Source organism: Heloderma suspectum, chromosome 1, assembly GCF_057233095.1.
Source record: "Heloderma suspectum isolate Gila_16-S chromosome 1, 16-S_ref, whole genome shotgun sequence".
Lineage (NCBI taxonomy): Eukaryota > Metazoa > Chordata > Lepidosauria > Squamata > Helodermatidae > Heloderma > Heloderma suspectum.
The window spans coordinates 57,585,408-57,612,362 of NC_139458.1; the positions used below are offsets into that span (position 1 = coordinate 57,585,408).

A 26,955-nucleotide genomic window follows, 5' to 3' on the forward strand; every position below is an offset into this window, starting at 1 on the left:
CTTACCTGGGGCGGATGTTCCAGGTGGCGGCGGCTCCGGTGGCGGCGGCTGGTCTTCCGACCGGCTGCCGCCGCCATTTGCAGTCTTGTCTTTTTTTTTTTTTTACAAGACGTGATAGGCTACGTAAATATTTACGTAGTCTATCATGGCTGGGTAAAAAAACAAAACAAAACCACGTACGCAAATGGCGGCGGCTACGGCCGCCGCCATTTGCGTTCCTTATTTTTGGCCGTCTTAGTCTACGTAAATATTTACGTAGACTATGACGGCAAAAATAAAGGGGAACGCAAATAGTGTAGTGGGCGCTATTTGAGTCCCTTTTTGATTTGCCGTTTTAGCGTACATAAATATTTACGTAGGCTAAAACAGTGAATAAAAAAGGGACGCAAATAGTGCCCGCTACGCTATTTGCGTTCCCCTTTATTTTCGCTGTCATAGTCTATGTAAATATTTACGTAGACTAAGATGGCCAAAAATAAGGAACGCAAATGGTGGCAGCCATAGCCGCCGCCATTTGCGTATGCGGTTTTTGGGTTTTTTTACCCAGAGCCCTCCGTGGTCGGAAATCCATCTGCAGACGGCTCTGGCCTGGGCCTGGCCAGCTGCTCCGCAGAGCTGCCATGGAGCACAGCCGGCCGTGGAGGATTCCGGGGGGGGAGGAACGGATCGCCTCCCCCCTGTTGAGGATTCCGGGGGGAGGGACGGAACACCTCCCCCCCCATCAACATAATCCGCGGAAAGGTAAGTGACTTTCGTACATCCCTAGTGTAAATAGAATGCATCTATTATTATAATTATTTTAAATGAAACCTTTTTTATTAGGAAATTGTACATGACATTCAAGAAAAACTTATAAGAACCCCGCAAGAGATACAGCTTCCACTAATGCTTTTAAGGGGTAGTGAAATTATGCACTTAAAATATGCAGTTTCTAATATTTATACAAATAAGGATCAAATCTGCTGCTGAGAATTTTAATTGTCAGAGAGAAAAAATAGGGTACTTATTTCTTCTGTTCTAGAAAAAAAGTCAATCAGACTGACTTTCATACCTTGGAATTGTTTTAACAACTAGAGCAATATGTTTATTAGGAACAGAAGAACAAAATGTAGTCCCTTCCGGAGCCAGAGGATGGTCTCTCTGGGCACTGGATTAATTTCTGTGTCTGGCATTTCATCCTCAGGAACTTTGGACACCAAATGCTGCTGTCAGTTTGGACAAGCTGCTGGCTCATTTCTTTGATCCAGCACCAATGTAGGCATTTGTGTGGCTGATTCTTTGTCTCTTTTGAGGCAGCGAAACAAGGTTACGATGTCTTTACAGAATATAGAACTCATGCCAATATAGATGAATGGGTTGTAAAAACTGGCAGATTTGGCAAAAAGGCTGGCTAGGACATTGGTGAGTGCAGGCACCTGAAATCCACATGCTGACCACATGGAGATGACCACATAAGGAGACCATGCCAAGAGAAAGGCTGAACAAATTACTAATGACACCTAGAGGAATAGAAAAGAGGTTGAGGGCACCAAATCTGTAAATAAATTTGATTTCATATAATATGGCAATTGTAGAATTACTGCAGTTTTTGGAAGAACATCTTAGTTTTATAACTATGGAAATAGCTACTCTAAAAAAAAGGAAGCTTTTCAAAAACCTTTATGTATTAACTACCCAAATGAAAGGCAGATTTGTCCTCCTTCTCCCTGTTAAACTAAGTCATAATGGGAGTGCTTTTTATTTCACTGCATTTTTATGTCCTACTGACCATCTGTCCACTATTTAATAAGAAGTCAACAAAGCCAAGGATGCATGGGTTATGTTTTGGGTCCCGCCACCATCAGATGGAGAAACCTCTCCCCTACTTGCTCCTTCTTTGACCAAATGTGGACAATTAGAGTTCTTTATTTGCCACATTTCTATCTGACCCTCCATCAAGGGCTTCAGATTGACATGGCTGGGGATTTCCAGAACCCTCCCATGTAGGTTCTTGCCAGGCCTAGGCCTGCTTAATGTCATAGATCAGGAGGTTTCAGATCAACCTCTGATAAACTGTTCTACTTGGCTGCAAATCCATGCTCAGCTGATGTCCTTGGACAAGGTAGTATCTTTTGACCTCAGATCACTCTGTGAAAATAGTAAAACTAGTAAAGCCCAGAATTTGAGAGGCCATACTTGCTCCTAGACTTCTTCAAAATGGATGTAGGAATGGAGCTTGGGTATGAACTATTAGGTATTATTGTGTCCTTGACTTTCATTTCAGTCTTTCAGCCTTCAAGGGAAATGTTGCATTGTATTTTATTTTGCATTCCCCCAACCCCATTTCTTGCCAATATTTTGTATTCAATGGAATTATCCAACAAACAAACCATGAAACCACAATGCCAAATAGTCTAGTTAAATCTGTGGTCTCCATTTGCTCAGCCAATTAGTGACTGACTTCATAGGGCTGCTGAGAGGATGAATGAGATAAGGATTCAGAACTTTGCTTGACAAAAACATAATAAAACATCGTAGTCTTTACAGTTCAGTTTCAAATCATCATTACTGCTCTGTTTCTATGCTTCCATTTGGTAATTTACAAGATGTTTACTTGAATACAGAGTGGTATTGGCAGCTTTGTTTTAGTTGTTGTTGTTGTTGTTGTTCAGTCGTTCAGTCGTGTCCGACTCTTCGTGACCCCATGGACCATAGCACGCCAGGCCTTCCTGTCCTGTCACCTACGTGATATTTCTTTCTATGATCCATTGCCTTTGGCTGATTTCTCCTCCGCTTGTGGCCTTGTGACTGGATCTAAGTGTTCTTACTATGGACACATAACAGAATATCATGACAGAAACTGGAATAAAGAAACCAAATATAAACACTCCAGTACATAGGACTTGCAGATTGCAGAAAACGTTGCCTTGATCCGATCAATTTCACATGTTCCATATTTGCGATCTGGAAAATCAAGGAGAAATCAAGCCACATTGTTTTCACTATACTTTGCCATATTTTAGAGGCAAAGTTACTACTTTTATCCTCATTGCTATATTTAAATAGCATAATGAAGTTGGACATTTAGTTTAAATTCCAATGTCCAAGGCAACATCTCTTCTATGGTATAACCAGGTCAGAAAAAAGCAGCATTAAGCTGTATGAAAACCAGGTGTGCCACCCCCGCCATGCATTCCTTGTGTCAATTTACAAGATCCCATACTTTAGCAAGCTTCAAAATGTTTCAAAATTAGCACAACAGTATTTCAAAATAAATAGTAAACATATATAGGGAACAAAATATATGAGTTCTTAGAAAATTTTATTTAAGGTTTAGTTTTCTTGTTTTCAACTTGAAAGCCACAGCAGTACTGTAAAAAATATAAGTGCAGATGAAGTGGGTTTCACTTGATGATGTATGATGCAGTTCCTTCAGGAGGGGTTACAATACGTGTGCTAATAGAGTACTCCTTACTTCCCGTTAGTAGTATTCCAGTGTATTAAGGTATTGGGGCCATCCCAACAGTGGTGAAATGTCGTTACATGATCTTCTGACATTCCATTTGCAGGCATGAATGTGGAGGATACGTTTTTCTGAAACACCGTGATATTTTGCCTATATATAGTACTTGGCCACTGCTGTTCACTGTCACCACCGTCTCCCAATAATTAGGAAGTACAACCTACCAAAATAGCTACTGCTATTTCTATTTTACATACATTTATCCAACCTTTTTATAATATAGATTACTGAGAATTAATATGTTCCAGGGCAGAATATTTTACACGTCAGCTATGCTACCCCATAAAGCAATGCTGTTTTTTAGACAGAGGGCTCTGGGATTGGAGCCCTTTGCTCATCCAGAGCCCTGCCAGCAAGAGCCAGGCAGGAGAGGTGGATTGACAACAGTGTTTATCCATCCCATTCCAGCATAAGAAACATTTTCATCTAGAAAGGCCTTTCATCCTGTCTAGCTGACTTACCTTGCTCTGGGTCAGACAGGTGACAGAGAAGCTTGTGGATCCCATGGACCCATATCTCTCCTCTCCCATCCCCAGCCTCAGTCACATCCCCTTTCCTCCCTCACCAACACTCTTCTGGGGTTGCTGTTGCAACCCTGGAAGTGGAGCCACCATGGAGCTTTCTGTGGCGGTTGGGAGGGATGAGCAGGGGAAGAACCCTGCTCAAATCCACCCCTGCCCCTGCTCAAGCTCATAGCTCTGTCTACGCCTCTGGGGGGTAGGGATCTACCATATCCTATGGCTCCCTAGATATTGCCTGAGGAGCCATAGGATTGCTCTGTTATTGTGTTTACCTTAAATCTACTGAGTGGTAATTTCATTATGAGTTGTCTAGATTTAATATTAGGAATATGCTTTGTAGTTTACATTTATTTCTTAAATTTATATCCCACATCCCCACCAAAAATTGCTCTCAAGGCAGCTAATAATAATAATAATAATAATAATATAAAATAAAATACAAATTAAAAACACAATCTTGATTAAAACTGAACATAAAAATAAATCAGTCAAATACAATTAAAACACAATTAAAAAGAAATAACGAGCACCTGACCAGTTAGCTCCCTTCAACAGCTTACATTGCAAAGGCCTGCCTGAATAAAGATGTCTTTGCCTGCCAGCAGTAGGGCAGCAGAGAGCGAGCGAGTCAACCTATCCTCCCTCAGAAGGGATTTCCAGAACCTGGGAGCAACCTCTGAGAAGGCCTTCTCTCACATCCCCTACCAATATCTGGAAATATTAAACACTCAGCTGTGTAACAACCCCAGCCTAAGGGTGGTGCACTGGACCAAAAAGGAGCTGCTATCCAATCATGAGCATAATTAATACAATGTTTTTCTGGTTGATTTTATGGGATGAGAGTAAAACACATAAAATAACTATTGGAACTCAACTTTAGTCAGCCATTTTGACCTTAAGACTTTGATACACTATAAAACTTAGGAACAGCACATTGCTGGGATCAACACTAACTACACTAACTAATTATTCAAGAGAAAAAGCGGTCTTATCAACACAAGGCAAACATTGCCACTCCCACCCCCACCCCAATTTGGAAACAAATCAATTTGTGCCTTTGTTCCTCATATCAAGGAAAGGGTGAATCTGGCAAGCTCGCTCCTGTTAGACTCTTCTTTTTCTAGCACCAAGCTCATTCAGACTCGGGGCTTCAACAGATAGTGAGCCTTTCCCAGTCCCCAGCACAGAAATTCATGCAGATTTCTGTGAACGTTTTTCAAAGTCAATGTATTTGTTCACATTTCTTTAATGTACACATTTTAAAAATGTACTTTTCCATTGAGAAAAGTGGTTTTGTGGGTAGTTTTCAAATGTATGCATTCTTTGTACACACATTTCAAGTGTACAACTGGGGGGGGAATGCGTTTCTCCCCCCAAAAAACAAACTGATCACAAGGCTCAGAATGTACAGATTTCATCAGCGAGATGCATTCCATTCCGTGTTTAGTTTTGGAAGGTGTGAACTGGGTATTCTTGCATTAAAATGCGAACCAAATGAATTTCTCACCCATCCCTATTCATATTTAGCACACAGACCTATTTAATTGTGTATAATAAGGCTGCAAAAAGTGCAGTTGATTGGCTACAGGTGGCTCCCAAACCCCCAGTATCGGCTGCTGCCAAAAAAGAAAAAAAAGGGGAAATGTTCTAGGAATGAGTCCTATGGTTCCTGCCAGCTTTCTAGGGTGCCCTAGGGACTCTCTAGGAACAAGGGTTCTATGACAGGAACCATAGAGCCTATTCCTAGAGTGTTTCCCCCTTTTTTTAGTGGCGAGAAGAAAAGGGTTACAGTTGTGAGTGAGTAGGTGGGAGTATGTGTGAGTGAGTGGATGTAGATATGAATGGTTGGGTATGTGAGTGGGGATAATTTGTGTGTGTGAGGGGAGGGATAAGGGGAGCCTGGCCCCCAACAGATTAGGGAGTGCAGCACCAGTTGCCCACCCCTGTCTTAAACTTAAGTTGTTTTTTTTAAAAAAAAAATTAGAATGTATGAATTCTAATGAGTGGTGTGTGTGTGTGAGTGAGAGAGAGAGAGAGAGAGAGGTATGTGAATGTGTGTACATATATGTGAATATACACACACATGTGTGGCCTCTGCTACCTAGCAGACTCCTGATGTGACTCCTGGGGCCAACATGTTGTGTACCCCCTGGTTTATAATAACACTGAGTGTGTAGAACTAATGAGTGGCCGGACAGACAACCGTTTAGAGAGGACAAAGGAGTAATCTTTAAGACCCAAAAGGGTAATCTTTAGGACCCAAAACTTGAAAGGTGATGGGAATGGAATTAAGAGTCTTTTTCAAAATTGTACAGAACATAGGGGTTAACTGGGACAGGTAAAAGGGCTGGGAGACCCATAAACCCCAGGTGTGTGTGTGTGTGAGAGAGAGAGAGAGAATGTATGTGTATGTGAGAGATGTGTGTGTGTGTGTGTATGAGCGTATGTGTACAGTGGAGAGAAAAAGTTTGTGAACCCTAATTATAATTACAGAAGTTCCATAGTTTTATCATGATAACCTTCGTGAATCAAAACCAGTCCTTTTCTAAATATCCAATAGGGTTTATATTAACCAATTCCATGTCTTGTGAAATAAAACTGTATAAATTAGGCAAACAATGAGTACTTAAGAGCCAGGGTATGTGGAAAAGCAAGTGAGCCCCTGGTTTGTCAGCTCAATTAATGGGAATAATTAGAATTAGGTGTTTAAGTAATTAGGAAGATCTTCAGGGGTGAGTTTGGGAGGCTCCACCCTATAAAAGGTTCAGAAACTGTGAGTCTGGTCTTCACTATATGGTTGTGCGGAAACATGTTATGCCACCATCAAGAGACATTTTTGAGGACCTCGGAAAAGTAGTTACTGCTGCTCATCAGCCTAGAAAGGAGTTACAAAACCATTTTTAAGGATGTGGGACTCCACCAATCCACTGTCAGATAGACTACAAATGGAGAAGGTTCAAGACCACAGTCACTCTACCCAGGAGTGGTTGTCCTATCAAACAAACCGGCACATCATCCAGGAGGTAAAAAAGAACCCTAAAGTAACATCTAAGGATCTGCAGGCCACTCTTGCCTTGGTGAATGCGAGTGTTCATGACTCAGTGATCAGAAAAAGACTGAGCAAGAATTGTGTTCATGGGAGGATAGCCAGGAGGAAACCACTGCCCTCTAAAAAGAACATTGCTGCCCATCTGAAGTTTGCTAAAGATCACATAGATGATCCCCAAGACTTCTTGAGCAATGTTCTCTGGACAGATGAGTTAAAGGTAGTACTTTTTGGCCTCAGTGAGAAACATTATGTTTGGCAAAAAACAAACCCCGAGTTCAAACAGAAGAACCTTATCTTAACTGTCAAGCATAGTGGTGGGAATGTGATAGTTTGGGCTTGCTTTGCTGCCTCAGGACCTGGACAGCTTGCCATAATTGACAGAACCATGAATTTTGTAATGTATCAGAAGATTCTAGAGGAGAATGTCAGGCCATCTATCTGTGAGCTGAAGTTGAACCGAAAGTGGGTCATGCAACAAGACAATGATCCCAAACATATAAGCAGATCTACAAAAGAATGGCTGTGGAAGAAGAAATTCCATGTTTTAGAATGGCCTAGTCAAAGCCCGGACCAAAACCCCACTGAAATATTGTGGCAGAACCTGAAGTGAGCTGTTTCTGCAAGGAAGCCCTCAAATGTCACTGAGCTGAAGCAATTCTATAAGGAAGAATGGGCCCAAATTCCTCAAAACCGATGTGAGAGACTGAAACACTTACTTGAAGTCATTGCTGCTCAAGGAGGTGCCACCAGGTACTAAATCTAAAGGTTCACATACTTTATCGTGCATGGATATTAAATGTTGAATCAGTTGTGGATAAATAAATGTTGAAAAAAGCATCATGTTTGTGTGTCATTTGTTTAATCAGGTTATCTGTTGTTCTTTATCTAGGATTATGGGGTTAGATTAAGATCTAATAACATTTTAGGTTGGAAATATGTGACAATCCTAAGGGTTTCACAGATGTTTGCTTGCCACTGTATATGCACGCACACATTAAGAGGTAGAGCCTATGGCCCCCCGACTATGGAATGAGCTCCCCACTGAGGCCTGCCTGGCATGGACACTGTCATCTTTCTGGTGCCAGGTTAAGACTGCCCTCTACTCCCAGGCATTTAATGGCATATGATGGGGCAACTTTGTCTGCTATTTTGAACAGGCCTGTTATGGAAAAATTGCTTACTGCAATTGTTTTTTAGCTGTTTTAAATTTTGTGTGTTAACATTTTTTGCCTGTTTTATCATAATGTTGTATTTTGCATGAATTGTTGTAAACCATGCAGACAGCTTTGGCTATGGGGTGGTATAGAAATGAAAATGATGATGATGATGATGATGATGATGTGTACCCCCTGTCAACCCAGCAGACACCGATGCAGCCCTTGGTTGTATACTCCTGGTTTATAACAACATTCACTCAGTGTATAGAACTAGTGAGTGGCCAGACATGAAAGTAATCATGAGGAATAAGTGCATTTGGATGTGCTAGATCCGTGCCTGGCTGTGACAATGGACTGGATGAGGGCTAATAAACTGAAACTCAATCCAGACAAGACTGAGATGCTGTTGGTGGGTGGTTCTGCTGACTGGATGGAGGGTGCTCAACCTGTTCTGGATGAGAACACTCCCCTTGAAGGAGCAGGTTCATAGCTTGGGGGAAGGGGTGTTCTTGGAGCCATCTTTGTCACTTGAGGCTCAGGTGGCCTCAGTGGCATGGAGCGGCTTCTACCAATTTCAGTTGGTGGCCCAGCTGTACCCCTTTCTGGACAGGGATAACCTGGGGGGTGTCTCCATGAGCGACGTACTGCAAGTTGGCTGCATTTGGTGGTTTGGGGCCCATGACATCATGGCCACCTTGCAGCCATCCTGGAGATTTTTGTGGAAAAAACGGTTTTTCTGAGACTACTTTTAGTCCAATTGTTTTCCTTAATTCGGCTTGTCTGTGCTTCTGTTGCGGTGTGTACCAACCGTCTGCATTTACTTTGGCATGATAGCCAGGGGTGTGACTTTCACCTGGCTGTGACCTCACTGACCCCAGCCAAGGGGTGTTCCCTCAATGTTTCACCTCTCTGTGTTTCCTGGATGTTTCTGCCATTTTGCAGCTGGCCCTTCAGGAGTCCTGAGCTACTTTATGGTATTTACTTCACCTTCCTTGCCTAGTACTAACCTCTGGTGGCTACCCCCCCACCAAAAAAAGTATAGGTGTATTCTGTTCGGCAGCCTCTACTTGTTTTTAAAAAATCCCCTTAAAAGTGCAATGTCGAAATAGCGAATTGCCACGCCATCACGAACCTGAAATAAGCACTCCAGTTTCAACAACTACAGCCACCGGGGGAGGGGGGGAGTGGAGCCTGGTTTTAATCTTTAACATTCCCCCCCTTTCTGTGCATGTTTGCTCAGAAGTAAGAAATAAATCTCACTCCCTGCAATGAAAGGGTTAAAGGCTAACTGTAGTAACTCACCCTAAAGCACTCATCCTAAAGAATTGCAGCCAACATCTCCCAGAGAAACAAAAAGAGAAACATTTAACAACAACAATGAGAAGGCGAATCCCTTCCAAAAAGGGCAAGCTGAAATCTGAATTTGAAGACTTCTTTGTGAACCCAGTCTTTTCGAGCTCCCCCCGACTCCAATTTCACCCAGCAATCTGCTGCAGAGTTACTATGTACAATATTGTATTTCTAACATTTTAAACCTCTAAACTGCCCAGAGAGCTTTGGCTATTGGGTGGTATAAAATGTAATTAATGTAATTAAGTGAAATATGGTTTCAAACTGCCTCTACCCAGTTTTACTCCTTGGTAAGTCTTAGGATCACCATTTAGGGAGGACAAAGGGGTAATCTTTAGGACCCAAAGCCTGAAAGGTAATGGGAATGGAATTTAAAGAGTTTCTTTCAAAATTTTACAGAACATAGGGCTTAACTGGAATAGGTAAAAGGGTGGGAGACCGATACACTCCAGGTCTGTGTGTGTGTGTGTGTGTGTGTGCACGCGTGCGCACGTGAGAATGAGAGAGAGATGTGTATATGCACCATTTTAATATTTTGCCAGGAATATCAACTCCTCTTATGGACTCTCCTGTTAACAAGTACATTCCTTTTTACGTTGCAGCTAAGGTTGCCAATTCCTGAAATACAGAATTCAGGGCCTGGGGGCAAAGCCCATAGGGTGTTGGTTAAGAGGTGGAGCCTGGTGAATTAGAGACCATCATGCTATAATAAAGATGCTGAATTGCCAACTATAAAGAGGCGGAGCCTGTGTACCTGAGGAAGAACCTGGGTGTAAAGAAGCAAAACCATCATTTCTGGGACAGAGCCCAGCTGTAAAGGAGCCCATAGAAAATACTCTCTTGATCTACATTACTGCTTTATAGCAGTATTGAAGTGCACTGATAATTGTTGGGGCACATTACACATTCTATATACTACTATCGTAGTGTTATTTCCTGCTTTTTATTCCACATTATCCAAAATAATGCAATAAATGTCATTGTGTGTCCTATGAAGCAGAAATGCATGAGAGGGATATAACGTTACCATGATGGGATTGTAATGATATATACAAGGTGTTGATTTGGCCCTGATCTAAGGTGGGCGGTTATTGAATGTGTTTACAGGTTACTTGCATGTGCATATCTCCTGCTTCCACTTCCCAAGATAAGGCTCTAAATCAGGGATAGGGAATTTGTGGCCCTCCATCTCCCATCACCCCCCACCATTGGCTATGCTGGCGAGGTTAATGTGAGTTGCAGTCCACCAACAACTGGAGGCTGCCACACATTCCCCTTTCCTAGTCTAAACTACCAATTTTTGGCAGCTTCCTCTACTAAGAGCTTCTCCACATCAAGTTTTTTGTCCTGTAACTTTACTGAGGCTTCTGCTTCCAGATTCTTTGCAGGATTAAGATGGGGTCCTTCACACACACTTCCTGGTTTGTTTGTTTTTCCAGAGGATTGGCTTTATCTGCAAGTTCTTTATGTTTCATTATAAAGCCACTAGATGGTGCTGTTGTTATAGCACCACTTCCTCTTTACATGCGCAAATTCAAACTGATTCAAATCACTTCTTTTTATTAGCTCATTATTTCTGTTCCAAATTAAGCTGCAGAAATGATTGGAAAACATGGGAGAGGCTCTGAAGGTTGACGACTTCATGTAAAGGATCGGCAAACTTCCATGAGTAACCACTCTCAATTGCAGGATAAAAGCTTCATGTGGAGAAGCCCTAAATTATAAACTGACCTGTTAAAACCTTCAGTTTCAACATCAACTAGGGTTATTAAACTGTTGAGATAGCCCAAATAATCTAATTCTTAGATTTCAAATAGATAAAAATGTTGACATACAAGCAACAATATGCAACAACCACCTTCGAGGTAAACACGTTTCAGGCAGAGAAAACTGACTTACCTTGATGAGGCTGGCATCCTTTAACATATCGGATGACACTGATAGCTGTCAGGGTATTGATACTGACTAGACCGAAAAGGAATATTAAAAATCCATCAACCTGAAAAAAGAGGGAAGGAAACAATGAAATGAATATACGATATATCAGGGATGGGGAACCCATGCCCTTCCAGATGTTGGACTTCAACTCCCATCAGCCCCAACCAGCATGATAATGGTCAGGGATTATGGGAACTGGAGTCCAACAACATCTGGTCAGCCAAGGTTCCCCACTCAGCTATACATAGAATCATATATTAGTAGGGTTGGAAGGGGCCTACAAGACCATCGAGTCCAACCCCCTGCTCAGTGCAGGAATCCAAGTCAGAGCATCCCTGACAGGTGGCTGTCCAGCCTCATCTTGAATGCCTCCAGTGTGGGAGAGCGCACTACCTCCTTAGGGAATTGGTTCCATTGTCATATTGCTCTAACAGTCAGGAAGGTTTTCCTGATGTTCAGCTGGAATCTGGCTTCCTGTAACTTGAGCCCATTATTCTGTGTCCTGCACTCTGGGATGATCAAGGAGAGATCCTGGCCTTCCTCTCTGTGACAATCTTTCAAGTACTTGAAGAGCACTATCCTATCTCCCCTCAGTCTTCTCTTCTCAAGGCTAAACATGCCCAGTTCTTTCAGTCTCTTTTCATAGGGCTTTGTTTCCAGTCCCCTGATCATCTTTGTTGCCCTCCTCTGAACCCTCTCCAGCTCTGAACCCTCTCCAGCATCCTTCTTAAAGTGTGGTGCCCAGAACTGGACACAGTACTCCAGATGAGGCCTAACCAGTGCTGAGTAGAGGGGAACTAGTACTTCCCGGGATTTGGAAGCTATGCTTCTATTAATGCAGCCCAAAAGAGCATTTGCCTTTTTTGCAGCCACATCACATTGTTGGCTCATATTCAGCTTGTGATCGACAACAATTCCAAGATCCTTCTTGCTTGTAGTGTTGTTGAGCCACGTATCTCCCATCTTGTAAGTGTGCATTTGGTTTCTTTTTCCTAGGTGCAGAACTTGGCATTTATCCCTATGAAATGTCATTCTGTTGTTTTCTGCCCAGCGCTCCATTCTATCCAGATCACTTTGAATTTTGTTTCTGTCTTCCAAAGTATTAGCTATCCCGTCCAATTCTGTATCATCTGCAAATTTGATCAGCATTCCCTGCACCACCTCCTCCAAGTCATTAAGAAAAATGTTGAAGAGCACTGGGCCCAGGACTGAGCCCTGCGGTACCCCGCTCATTACCTCTCCCCAGTTTGAGAAGATCCCATTGAGAAGCACTTTTTGAGTGCAGTTCTGTAGCCAACTGTGGATCCACCTGATCGTTGTTTCATCTAGCCCACTTTTTGCTAGTTTGCTTATCAGGATATCATGAGGCACTTTGTCGAAAGCTTTGCTGAAGTCGAGGTATATGATGTCCACAGCATTCCCACAGTCCACAAGGGAGGTTAGCTGATCAGAAAATGGGATCAGATTCATCTGGCAGGATTTGTTCTTGACAAATCCATGTTGGCTTCGAGTAATCACTGCATTGTTTTCAAGGTGCTTACAGATGGATAGCTTTATCATCTGCTCCAGAATTTTCCCAGGGATTGATGTCAGACTGACTGGTCTGTAGTTCCCAGGTTCCTCCTTTTTTCCCTTTTTGAAGATAAGGACAACATTAGCCCTCCTCCAGTCATCTGGCACTTCCCCTGTCCTCCATGATTTCTCAAAGAGAATAGACAGTTGTTCTGAGAGTTCTTCTGCCAGTTCCGTTATTACTCTAGGGTGCAGTTCATCTGGCCCTGGAGATTTGAACTCATTCAAAGTAATTAGGTGTTCCTTGACCATATGCCTATCAAGCTGCAATCCTGCCCCTTCAGCCTGTACTTCGCCTTTGCCAGGGGGGTCATAGACCCTCTTTTGGGAGAAGACTGAGCCAAAGTAGGAATTGAGCACCTCTGCCTTTTCTTTGTCATCTGTTATCATTTTGCCATACTTATTTAATAGCTGAACATTTCTTTCCTCTGTCTTTTACTTTGCACATAGCTGAAGAAAGCTTTTTTGTTGCTTTTAGCATCCCTCGCTAACCTCAGCTTGTTCTCCGCTTTAGCCTTCCTGACGCCATCCCTGCAATTCTGTGCTACCTGCCTGTACTCTTCCTTTCTTGCTTGGCCTTCTTTCCACTTCCTATATGTGTACTTTTTTGTTTTCAGGTATCTCAGCTTTTTGTGAAGCCACGTTGGCTTCTTCTGTTGTCTTCCTCCTTTTTTTCTTGTTGGAATTGTTTGTAATTGTGCCTTTAGAATTTCCTTTTTTAAAAATTCCCACCCATCTTGGACTCCTTTTCTCATTAGAGTCACTTGCCATGGTACCTTACTTATCATTGTTCTGAGTTTATTAAAATCAGCTTTCCTAAAATCCAGGGTACGGGTTTGGCTATCCTCAGCTTTTGCTTCCTTTAGAACCAAGAACTCAAGTACAACATGGTCACTTTCCCCCAGAGTTCCTGTAACTGCTACTTTATCCACTAAGTCATCTCTGTTGGTTAGGATCAAGTCAAGGATAGCTGATCCTCTAGTTCCTACATCTACTTTCTGTAGGAGGAAGTTATCCACCACACAAGTCAGGAATTTCTTGGAGGGTCATGTTTTGCAGAATTTGTCTCCCAACAAATATCAGGGAAATTGATGTCCCCCATTACTACTACGTCATGCTTCCTTGAAACATTGGATATTTGCTTTTCAAAAGCTTCATCCTTGTCTTCTCCTTGATTGGGTGGCTGGTAGTAGACTCCGACCACCATGTTCCTTTTATTCTTTGCTGCATTTATTTTAACCCAGATGCTCTGGATGGGGCTACCAAGCTCATCCTCCTACATAAAAAGATCTAGTCAACACCAGAGAAGAGGTAAATATTCCTGCTTTTAAAAACAATCCATGGATCTCTGGATGCTAAAACCCAAGCCCTTGTAAGCAAAGAGTTTCAGGAAAGAATTTCACAACTGTGGGGCAGTCACCAAGAAACATGTTTGTGTGTCATTCATGTTCAAACCGGATAAATGGAAAGCAAATTCAACAACAGGGCACTCATGATGATAGAGATTTCAACAGGATATAAGAGAGTTTGGCTCAAGCTGTTAAGGGCGAAATCAAAACTATCAGCTCTTTTTGCACTTAGAAGAGAAGAGAGAGCACATACAAATGCTGGAACACTGGTCTAATATTCTGAGTGATGCTTGATCTGAAGCTGGCGTTGGCTCTACTTAAGAACTTTGAACTCTTCTTAGGCATGAACTGCTTTAAAATCTATTCACATGTGAAGTTTAGTTGAATACTATTTATATCTGGCCTTTTATCCCAATGTTTTAACTTGAAAAGCATGACAAAAGAAGTTGAGAAAGTAAGATTACCTGGCATATCCAAAGGGAAGTTACAAGAAAGTCATCATCTCTAAAAACATTGAATAGCTCCAGAATACCCCTTGAGTAACTAAAAATTGGAATTTTTGCAAGCATCAAAAGTAAGAAAGTCATGAGGATCCAAGGAACATCTTCATCATGTGCACAAGAGATGACTGCTTCATTGCCAAGCCAAGAAAGCCAACCTATACACAGCTGCAAATATACATACTGTAAAACATCTGAAGAAACAATTTGGCACTTAAATCAACTGTCTCAACACATTCTGCTCAAAACCTCACTTTCTTCAATGATAAAATGAAGCTACCCTCAATCTCTCTACCTCCCTCAGCTCTCCATATCTCTTCTGCCTTCCTTTCCCCCCATATCTCTTGATGGGATAGCTACACTGCTATTCTCATCTAACCCTTCCACATGCCTGTGACCATATATTTCCATCCCAATTCTCCTGCTAGTATCCCCTTTTCACCATATTATCAGATTATCTCTCTCTTCTCGCCTTTTCCATGCTGTGTTCAACTATGCCACTCTCTCCCCATGCTGAAAAGAAAAGCTCCCTTAATCTATCCTCATCCTCCCATCACCAGCCAATCTTACTTCTTCTTTTGCCTCCATACCTGTGGAATATCCTGTTCACTCTTGCTGTCTATGATGTCACAAACACTGCTATAGGCTTTAGCAGCAGCAATGGTGTTGAAGGAGTGGGATAAGGGGTTGTGCAATCTGCATTCCTCCTCTGCTTCCGCTCTGGCTTTCTGATACTCTTGAGGAGACTGCCTGGAACAATTGACCTGGAATTGAACAATTGAAGCTGACCTGCCTGGAACAATTGTGCCTGGCGAGTGGCTGAGACTCATGCTCCCACTTTGCAACCCGGAGGAAGTGTCTTTGGTGCCTTCTGAGCATGCTCCAGGCAGAGCTATAAAGTCACAACCACCGCCACAGGTTTACTGTGTTTGGCATAAAAGTAGTGCTGGCTGCCTTCCCTTTTCTCCCTCTGTATTAACCTTCTGTGGTAAGAGGGCAAGTTTGACATGAGCAGGTTTCATTTTTTGGTTAAAATATGGGTTGTATTTTATTTTCCCTTTGTTTGTTCAATATTTATGAATTCTATATTTATTAACTGACTTGACGCTTAAGTTCTGAACTGAAAGTTTGTTTATAGGTTTCTTGTTTTTTTTTATTGTTAGATATACTTTTTCAGATTGTTGCAATTTTATTTGATATTATTGTATTTGTTCTGTATGATGATGATGCTAGCCGCTTTGGGTTTCCTTTTAGAGGAAAAAGCAGGATATAAATAAATGGTGATCAAGATGTCTTGACACACAGTCTCTCCCTCTTTTTACCACTGATCTCCTACAATTTGGATTCTGCGCTTCAACCATGCATCTTCTTGCTGCCAGGTCTCCATTCTGCCCTTGCCGTCCTTGACCTCTCTGCTGCCTTTGGTATAGCTGATATTCCTCTCCTGCTTCCCTGGCTCTCTTCTTAGCTGATTTTCTTCCTATCTGTGAGGTTGCTTGACATTTCCATTGGGGAAGTTCTTTCTCAGGCCTCTCACTCTCAGCTGGAGTCCCTCAAGATTCTGCTTATGCTCCCCTACTATAGTTGTTGTTCAGTCGTTAAGTCGTGTCTGACTCTTCATGACCCCATGGACCATAGCACGCCAGGCATTCCTGTCCTCTGCTCTCTCCTGGAGTGTGCTCAATATTCATTGCATCAGTGATGCTATCTAGCCATCTCATCCTCTGCTGCCCCCTTCTCCTTTTGCCTTCAATCTTTCCCAGCATCAGGGTCTTTTCCAGTGACTTTTCTCTTCGCATTAGGTGGCCAAAATATTTGAGCTTCAGCTTCAGTATCTGTCCTTCCAATGAGCAGTCAGGGTTAATTTCCTTTAGGATTGACTGATTTGACCTCCTTGCAGTCCAGGGGACTCGTAAGAGTCTTCTCCAGCACCACAGCTCGAAAGCATCAATTCTTGGGCGCTCAGCCTTCCTTATAGTCCAGCTCTCACAGCCATATGTTGCTACTGGGAAAACCATAGCTTTGATTATACGAATCTTTGTCGGCAAGGCGATGTCTCTGCTTCTTACTATGCTGTCTAGGTTTGCCATAGCTTTCCTCCCAAGGAGCAAGCGTCTTTTAATTGCATGGCTACAGCCATCGTCTGTGGTGATCTTGGAGCCCAAGAAAATAAAACCTGTCACTGCTTCCATTTCTTCCCCTTCTATATGTCAGGAAGTGATGGGGCCAGATGCCATGATCTTTGTTTTTTTAATGTTGAGTTTCAAACCAGCTTTTGCACTCTCCACTTTCACCCTCAACAAGAGGCTCTTTAGATCCTCTTCGCTTTCTGCCATTAGGGTGGTATCATCTGCGTATCTGAGCTTGTTGAGAATTCTCCCGGCAATCTTAATTCCAACCTGTGATTCATCCAACCCGATGTTTCTCATGATGTACTCTGCATATAAGTTAAATAAGCAGGGCGACAATATACAGCCCTGTCGTACTCATTTCCCAATTTTGAAGCAATTGGTTGTTCCATGTCCGGTTTGGCGGTTCTTACTGTTGCTTCTTGACCCTCGTACAGGTTTCTCAGGAGACAGGTAAAGTGGTCTGGTACTCCCATCTCTTTCAGAATTTGCCAGAGTTTGTTGTGATCCGCACAATCAAAGACTTTAGCGTAGTCAATGAAGCAGAAATAGATGTTTTTCTGGAATTCTCTTGCTTTCTCCATGATGCAGCGAATGTTGGCAATTTGATCTCTAGTTCCTCTGCCTCTTCGGAACCTCGCTTGTACTTCCAGTAGTTCTCGGTTCACATACTGCTGAAGCCTAGCTTGTAAGATTTTGAGCATAACCTTGCTGCCATGTGAAATGACCGCAATTGTACAGTAGTTTGAACATTCTTTGGTATTGCCCTTCTTTGAAATTGGAATGTAAACTGACCTTTTCCAGTCTTGTGGCCACTGTTGAGTGTTCCAAATTTGTTGGCATATTGAGTGCAGCACTTTAACAGCATCATCTTTTAGGATCTTAAATAGCTCAGCTGGAATACTGTCATCTCCGCTAGCTTTGTTGTTAGTAATGCTTCCTAAGGCCCACTTGACTTCACTCTCGAGGATGTCCGGCTCAAGTTCAGTGACCGCACTATCAGGGACATTCAGATCTTTCCTGTATAGTTCTCTGTATTCTTTCCACCTCTTCTTAATCTCATCTGCTTCTGTCAGGTCCCTGCCTTAGCACCATAGCACCATAGCACGCCAGGCCTTCCTGTCCTCTGCTCTCTCCTGGAGTGTGCTCAATATTCATTGCATCAGTGATGCTATCTAGCCATCTCATCCTCTGCCGCCCCCTTCTCCTTTTGCCTTCAATCTTTCCCAGCATCAGGGTCCTTTCCAGTGACTTTTCTCTTCGCATTAGGTGGCCAAAATATTTGAGCTTCAGCTTCAGTATCTGTCCTTCCAATGAGCAGTCAGGGTTAATTTCCTTTAGGATTGACTGATTTGACCTCCTTGCAGTCCAGGGGACTCGTAAGAGTCTTCTCCAGCACCACAGCTCGAAAGCATCAATTCTTGGGCGCTCAGCCTTTATCATGCCCGTCTTTGCACAAAACATTCCCTTGATATCTCCGATTTACTTGAAGAGATCTCTAGTCTTTCCCATTCTATTGTTTTCCTTGATTTCTTTGCATTGTTCATTTAAGAAAGCCTTCTTGTCTCTCCTTCTATTCTCTGGAACTCTGCATTCAGTTGGATATATCTTCCCCTTCCTCCCTTGCTTTTCACTTCCCTTCTTTCCTCAGCTACTTGTAAAGCCTCATCAGACAGCCACTTGGCTTTCTTGCACTTCTTTTTCTTTGGGATGGATTGAGTTGCTGCCTCCTGAACAATGTTACGGACCTCCGTCCATAGTTCCTCAGGCACTCTGTCTATCAGGTCTAATCCCTTAAATCTATTCCTCACCTCCACTGTATATTCATAAGGGATATGATTTAGGTCATACCTGAATGGTTTAGTGGTTTTCCCTACGTTCTTCAGTTTAAGCCGAAATTTTGCAAGAAGCAGCTCATGATCTGAGCCACAGTCAGCTCCAGGTCTTGTTTTTACTGACTGTATGGAGCTTCTCCATCTTTGGCTGCAAAGGACATAATCAATCTGATTTCGATATTGACCATCTGATGATGGCCATGTGTAGAGTTGCTTCTTGTGCTGTTGGAAAAGAGTGTTTGCTATGATCAGTGTGTTCTCTTGGCAAAACTCTATTAGCCTTTGTCCTGCTTCATTTTGTACACCAAGGCCATGGTTGCCTGTTATCCCATTTATTTCTTGACTTCCTACTTTAGCATTCCAATTCCCTATGATGAAAAGGACATCTTTTTTTGGTGTTAGTTCTAGAAGGTGTTGCAGGTCTTCATAGAACCGATCAACCTCAGCTTCTTTGGCCTCAGTGGTTGGGGCATAGACTTGAATTACTGTGATGTTGAATGGTTTGCCTTGGATTCTTAATGAGATCATTCTATCGTTTCTGAGATTGTACCCCAGTACTGCTTTTCCCACCCTTTTATTCACTATGAGTGCTACTCCATTTCTTCTAAGGGATTCTTGCCCACCGTAGTAGATATAATGGTCACCTGAATTAAATTCGCCCATGCTTGTCCATTTTAGTTCGCTGATTCCCAAGATGCCGATGTTCAATCTTGCCATCTCATGTTTGACCACCTCCAGCTTACCTTGATTCATTGATCTGACATTCCAGGTTCCTAAACAATATTGTTCTTTACAGCATCGGACTTTCTTTTCACTACCAGACACATCCACAGCTGAGTGTCCTTTCGGCTTTGGCCCAGCCGCTTCACTCTTTCTGGCGCTACTTGGAAATTCCTTCTGCTTTTCCCCAGTAGTATATTGGACACCTTCTGACCTGAGGGGCTCATCTTCCGGCATCATATGTTTTAGCCTTATGATACGTTCCATGGGGTTTTCTTGGCAAGAATACTGGAGTGGGTTGCCATTTCCTTCTCCAGTGGACCACATTTTGTCAGAACTCTCCACCATGACCTGTCCATCTTGGGTGGCCCTGCACGGCATAGCTTATGGCTTCACTGAGTTATGCAAGCCTCTTCGCCACAACAAGGCAGTGATCCATGAAGGGGATCTATACTACTATAGTATCTATATAGTATCCTACTATAGTATCTCTATACTATAGAGAACCAGTGTAGCATAGTGGTTAGAGTATTGCACTAGGACTGGGGAGACCCAAGTTCTAGTCCCCACTCAGCCATGAAGCTCACTGGGTGACTATGGGCCAGTCACTGACACTCAGCTTAACCTACCTCACAGTGTTGTTGTGAGGATAAAATAGAGAGAAGGGTCATGTATGCTGCCTTGGGCTCCTTAGAGGAAAGAAGGGATACAAGTGCTTGGGAAGGAGGGATCCATTTAACAGCCATGTATTTCAATACTTATGTGCTGAGAATATCCTGCTATACCTCTCTTTCCCAGACCTTTACTCCTCAGTCCAATACTTCATCTCTGCCAGCCTGTCTTCACTGTCTCGAATTCAACTGTCCAACGGTGAACTACTCATCTTTCTTCCGAAGTCTTCCTCTCCTCATTCTCCTCTTCATCATCTTCCACCCCGTTGACTACAGGCACACAACATTGGCTGTATTTTTGACTGCTCTGCTCCACACATACAATCTGTTGCTATGGGGCCTAGCCGAAGCACTGCTGTGGGCCCTCTGGATTTGGAGCCAGAGTCTGATTCTGAGTTAGAGCAGGATTATTTAGAACCCAGTCCAGTTGTGGGAAGCTCGGGACATGGGAACTTAGTTCGGCCTAGTTTCCCATTTGATTGCAGGCCGAAGGGGGATGATGCTTCCTGTCAGCCACAACTGCAAGATGAAGCCTTGAGGGAGGCCTCTGATTTACAGCCTTGTTGTTATACCTGTAATACCTTAAAAGTATTATGAGAACCAAGCAGGAGGAAGATTCCACAGGGGAGAGGGTGTCTCCCAGGTTATGGCATCAACTCAAGTGGGCAGAACAGAGACACTCTCCTAGACGTACTGCTTGCTTACAGCCCAGATTCCCCTGTAAGGTTAGAATATCAGAAGAGTAGCTCTAGCAGACCCTCCCCTGTATTTAAGCTGGTGCAAATACCAAAGAGTGGCTGAGGAACATACTTAGCTGGGAACGTCATAATTGCCCAGAATTCTTTCTTAGACTTTTTGTCAATCTTGACCTCCTGTCTGCCTTGAATCCTGTTTCATTATGACTCTGACTCTGTGTGGATTCTAGCCTTGGAACTTTCTTTTAAACAAAGCAATGTGCTGATAGCCTCTGCCTAGGCTATTTGATTTACTGGGGGTCTATAAATGCTGTATGTTTTGCTGCAAGCTCTGGAAAGCTGGACTGTGTAACCTGATCTGCTGCAATCAAGTTTCATTTTATTTTGTGTTCTGTGTCAGATTGCCAGCATGTGTCAGAAAGTTGGGCTGGACAGTTGCAAGATTATATTGTCTCATCCTATACAACATTGCAACCCCCCCCCCTCTTTCTTCTGTACTCCTGGCTAAAACTCAGGTTTATGCTCTGGTCATCTCCAGCTACAATCTTCTTTTCTCTGACCTTCCCCTATGACATTTTAGCTCTTATCCAAAACACAACTGCCAAATAATTCATCATTCTGTTACAAAAATTGTATTCTATCCCTGGTAGACTCATTCAATTTGTTTATCAAGAACGAGAGGAGGCAGACATCTGGTACAACATGATTTTATTCTGCAAAATAAGGCAATCTTTGGAGCTTATGCACCAACAAAGATCAGTAGTGTGATCCAGAAGCTTATATACACAAAGTCTTTGGGGGTTGTCTTACGCCTGCTCTCTACTAACTTCTTTGTCTAGCTGGCACAAACAACGCCCCTCAACACTTAAGCATGCGTAGAGAGACAGCAGAGAGATAGTCACGTACTCTTGCATACTACATTCTTGACATTCTTGAGTCTCTGATAAGGTACTGTGTCTTTGTTAGCATGGCAGTCTCACACAGAGGTAGAATAGACCCAATAAACCCCAATAGCTTATAAAATCATAGGATAATAAACATATTACAACTGAAATTTCTATCACAATTCTGATTGCTCAGGATCATGTGATACTCCTGCTCAAATCCCATAGCCAATCCTGAGGTGGTTCACTAGGTGCAGCTACAGTGTAGCCATAGAAAGGGGAAGGGCCTTCCCACGCTTGCCTTTCTGTACTGGGAGGTGGCGCTGGAGGTAGAAATACTAATGCTAGAACTCTACACACTCACGGTTGCTAATTGGATGTAATCATTGCATGAACACAGATTGCTGATGTCAGTAGGCCAACCAGGAAGAAAGCATACCCTTGCAAAGTGCAGGGTTCAGCATCTCTCACCTGTACTACTGCTCCCCAGTGTAGAAAGGTAAGGACAGGAAGGTCTCCCTGGTTCTATGGTCACACCACACTTGCTGATGGTTTCACCCAGGGCAGTGTATTAAATGTCACTAAAATAGTCAGTATAATAAGAATAAAACTGATAGGCGTAAAAAGCTAGCTTAAATTTAAAATGTCTGGGCCAGTAAAAAGGGTTATAACCGGTCACTGAAGGGACTACACCAGTGCAAGCATTCTAAAGTCAGCGCACCATCACAGAGAAGGCATGTCTTTTTAATAGATGACAAATGTACTTTTCTTATACAAATGTTACTTTTCTTTCAAATCCTTCCAGAAAGCCTACCTTTCCCACAAGGCCTTTGGCTTCATCACTTAATTTCATTCCAACTGCAACCAAGTTTCAAAGACAGGAAACTGCGTTTGCAGCATTAATTCGTTGCTATCATCTCCCTCTCCCTCCCTTCCCTCAATTAACTTGGGGGCTGGGTCCTGTCTGCTTTTTGCCTATGAAATTCTTTAACATGTCATATATACTGACATCACTGTAATAACAACACTGGAACTAAATCTCTGTTGTGAGTACAGCCAATGAAAATGACACAAATTAGCGAGCAAACATTCAAGTTCTCCAGGGCGGTGTCTCCACGAGCAATTTAGTGCAAGTTGGCTGCGTTTGGAGGTCGATCAGGGCACATGACGTCATGGCCATCTCGGAGCAATCCTGGAGATCTTTGTGGAAAAATCAGTTTTTCTGAGACTACTTTTACTCCAATTGTTTTCCTAGTTTGGCTTGTCTATGCTTCTATTGTGGTGTATACCAACCCTTCACACTTCCCCCCAAATTTTCCCTCCCTGTTTCCCTGATGTTGCTGCTATTTTGCAGCTGGCCCTTCAGGAGTTCTGAGCTACTTCATGGTATTTACTTTGCCTTGCCTACCACTAACCTCTGGCAGCCATCCTCCCGAAAGTGTAGGCGTGCTCTGCTCAGCAGCCTCTACCTTAAAAAAAAGTCCCCTTAAAAGCGCAACGTTGAAATAGCACATTGCCGCTGCATCATAAACCCGAAGTAAGCACTCCAGTTCCACCCCAATTTTGCTGCATTCCAGCAATCTGACGAGTTACTGCTCCCCACTTGATTTTTTCCCATGTGTGCACTTTTGCCTACTGCTTCGACACCCCTTCTTTCTCCCTTTCTCCTTCCCCTGCAATGAGAAGGCAAGATCCTGACTATGATCAAGCGGACAAGTGATTTTACATAACAGAGAAGCTACAGAACATCAAAGAAGCACAACTTTGCAATCGTGATTTAAGAGAGCAACGAAGAAGTGAGAAAGCGCTTTAGGGCGAGTTACTACAGTTTGCCTTTAACCTTTCACTGCAGGGGAGTGAGATTTATTTTTTACTTCTGAGTAAACATGCACAGAAGTGGCAGCGGCGGTGGGGGGGAATGTTAAAGAGTGAAAGCAGGCTACCTAAAGTGATTGGAGTGATTGAGTGTTCCCACTAATGTGGTAATGTGAGGGGTCACATCTAGTCCTGTCACTATTGTGATTTTGGAGGGTACATAAATAAAAAATTGGGTGGGGGCGGGTCATACATAGGGTGGGGGAACGAACACACACACTGGCCAAAGAAAGCAGAAGGGGCAGAAGAAGGTGAGAGTGGGAGGGAGGGAACAAGCTCTCGAAATGATGACAGGAATGAGACTCCACCCAGTAGCCACCCAAACAATTTGCAGGAAACTGCATCTGATCTGCCCAGAGCCCCAGGCTATCCAGTTTTTCAGCCCCAGATGGAGCTGATTCGACTCCAGTAAAAAACACAACAAAGTGGAGAGCAAACTACACCCATCACCGTGGAGATTCCCCCCAGAACTCTTCTTCAGGCTCAATGTTAAGCCGAACAACCAGGTGGAGGTGAAGTGAAAAAGCTGGGCATGATGGAAGAGCCCAAAGTCTTCAGTATATGTCTTTAACTAAAATTAGTTTATTTCAACCACTCAGACCACTAGGCAGTACTACCCAGCTTGGCTTCTACAGCTTCTTTCCCTAGCACATCACTTAAAATCAAACTTTACCTTTGCCAATGAAAGGATTGTCATGTTTCTCTTTACCTCTGCTCTCTGCTTCACAAGGTTTCCACTTAGTACTGGAGAAAGATCCAAGTAACAGCTAGCTGCTATATATTGAAGGGTGGTGGTGGTAAATGGCCATTATTGTTTCTTTATCCCATAGCCCTCACTTCAACTTGAAATATGTGTTGAACTTAGTCCAGGAAGGAAGTATTAGTGACCATACAATAGTTGTAACAACTCCTATTTAGGCATGCAAAAAAGGGGTTAAAAACAACATGTGAGGAGCCAGCCCCCCCCCACTTCCTGTCCCTCAACTTGTGCAGGGTGACAGTGGAGAGCTTCTGTATCTGTGGAAGTTCTCCATGCAAGTCAGAATGTGGATTTTTCAGCATTCTGGATTGTGTGGAAAGCCACCATGGACAGGAGGCTTTCCTTTTCAGACAGTTGCCCTCCATGAGTTGAAGGAGACAAATGCTATAAGGGAAAAGGGTGGGGCTGGAGCACTCTCTCTCATGCATTGATTTTAACCTTTTTTGAATGCCTGAATACAGTCTTCTTGGTCTATGGAGGCATTTTAAAGAGAAATTTCTCAACTGCCTCCTTCAATTCATCTGGGGCTGTTCCATCTCTCAAGGAGGCATTCATGACCAGTTTGTCAGTTCCTCCCAGGTTGATATTCTAAGTCAAGAAGGGCAAGGACCAATCTCTTAGGTGGTCAGTGGCATCTCCCCAACACCTGCAACACTGCACTATTGATGAAATTTAGCTGTTCAGCATATTGGTACTGGTATGCTTCTGTAAGCTGGCTTGAAGAGTCCAGATACGCTGCAGGGATCATCTGCAGAAAGCTCATCTTCGTAGGTGGTATACTATATTAGTAGGTGGCAGACTATATTTGCGTACCCTCTGGAAGCTAGTAAGATACACAACACTGGCAAAATGGTGTGTGTGTATGTCCTTCCCGTCCTTTTCCCGCCATCCGCAACAGCCCCCCCCCCCCTGCGGCCAGGCAAGCCAGGCACGGGGTGAGGGCATTTCCAGAAAAAACGTCTATTTCTGCTTCATTGACTACGCTAAAGCCTTTGATTGTGTGGATCACAACAAACTCTGGCAAATTCTTAAAGAGATGGGAGTACCAGACCACCTTACCTGTCTCCTGAGAAACCTGTATGAGGGCCAAGAAGCAACAGTAAGAACCAGACATGAAACAACCGATTGGTTCAAAATTGGGAAAGGAGTACGACAAAGCTGCATATTGTCGCTCTGCTTATTTAACTTATATGCAGAGTACATCATGAGAAACACGGGTTGGATGAATCACAGGTCGGAATTAAGATTGCCAGGAGAATTATCAACAACCTCAGATACACAGATGATACCACCCTAATGGCAGAAAGCAAAGAGGATCTCAAGAGCCTCTTGTTGAGGATGAAAGTGGAGAGTGCAAAAGCTGGTTTGAAACTCAACATTAAAAAAACGAAGATCATGGCATCTGGCCCCATCACTTCCTGGCATATAGAAGGGGAAGAAATGGAAGCAGTCACAGATTTTATTTTCTTGGGCTCCAAGATCACTGCAGACGGTGACTGTAGCCATGCAAGACTCTTACGAGTCCCTTGGACTGCAAGGAGGTCAAATCAGTCCATCCTAAAGGAAATGAACCCTGACTGCTCATTGGAAGGACAGATACTGAAGCTGAAGCTCAAATATTTTGGCCACCTAATGCAAAGAGAAAAGTCACTGGAAAAGACCCTGATGCTGGGAAAGATTGAAGGCAAAAGGAGAAGGGGACGGCAGAGGATGAGATGGCTAGATAGCATCACCGATGCAATGAATATGAACTTGAGCACACTCCAGGAGAGAGCAGAGGACAGGAAGGCCTGGCGTGCTATGGTCCATGGGGTCACGAAAGGTCGGACATGACTTAATGACTGAACAACAACAACAACAACAAGAAAAATCCCAATTGCCTTATTACCCAAGTACTTAGAAATGCGATGCTGGTTCCTAGATATTTGAAATATGGCCCCCACCCCAAGAATAACTGGCACTTGAACATTTGATGTTAGCTCCTCAAAATATGTGTCCCCCCCCCCCCCGCCCTAGATCTCCCTGACATGAACGATATATATTATACCTGTACTGAACAAACCAGGAGCATTTCATAGCTCTTTCACCCAGTCTCTTGTCATGTCAGGCAAGAGCCATGCTGAGGACAGGAGGGCCTGGCGTGCTGTGGTCCATAGGGTCACGAAGGGTCGGACATGACTTAACGACTGAACAACAACAACAATAGCAGCCATATCATGAGATGTGACCTTTAGCTTCCACTTAAAGCACTCAAATAAAGCTCTTCAGATTCTTACCAGGTTTGAGCATCACTGATAAATTAAACAATGCCAGCAGTTGCTAGAACCATATTCTAGAATTTATATAGGATTTTTTTTCTTTATTAAACTGACTGACAAAATAAGGGTAATTTATCAGCTAGCACAGGTACTTCATCCAGCTATTTTTCCCATGACAGAGTGTACTTTA

General features: G+C 43.1%; 1 long non-coding RNA gene across 1 annotated transcript; it reads right to left on the minus strand.

The window, feature by feature from the left end:
- Window positions 1–801: 801 nt before the first annotated feature.
- LOC146357273 (uncharacterized) lies at window positions 802–4,781 on the minus strand. The gene is made up of 3 exons (XR_014789188.1): window positions 4,584–4,781; window positions 2,594–2,806; window positions 802–1,499 (listed from the first exon to the last, which is right to left on the minus strand). It is a non-coding gene; the product is annotated as an uncharacterized LOC146357273 (long non-coding RNA).
- Window positions 4,782–26,955: the final 22,174 nt, after the last annotated feature.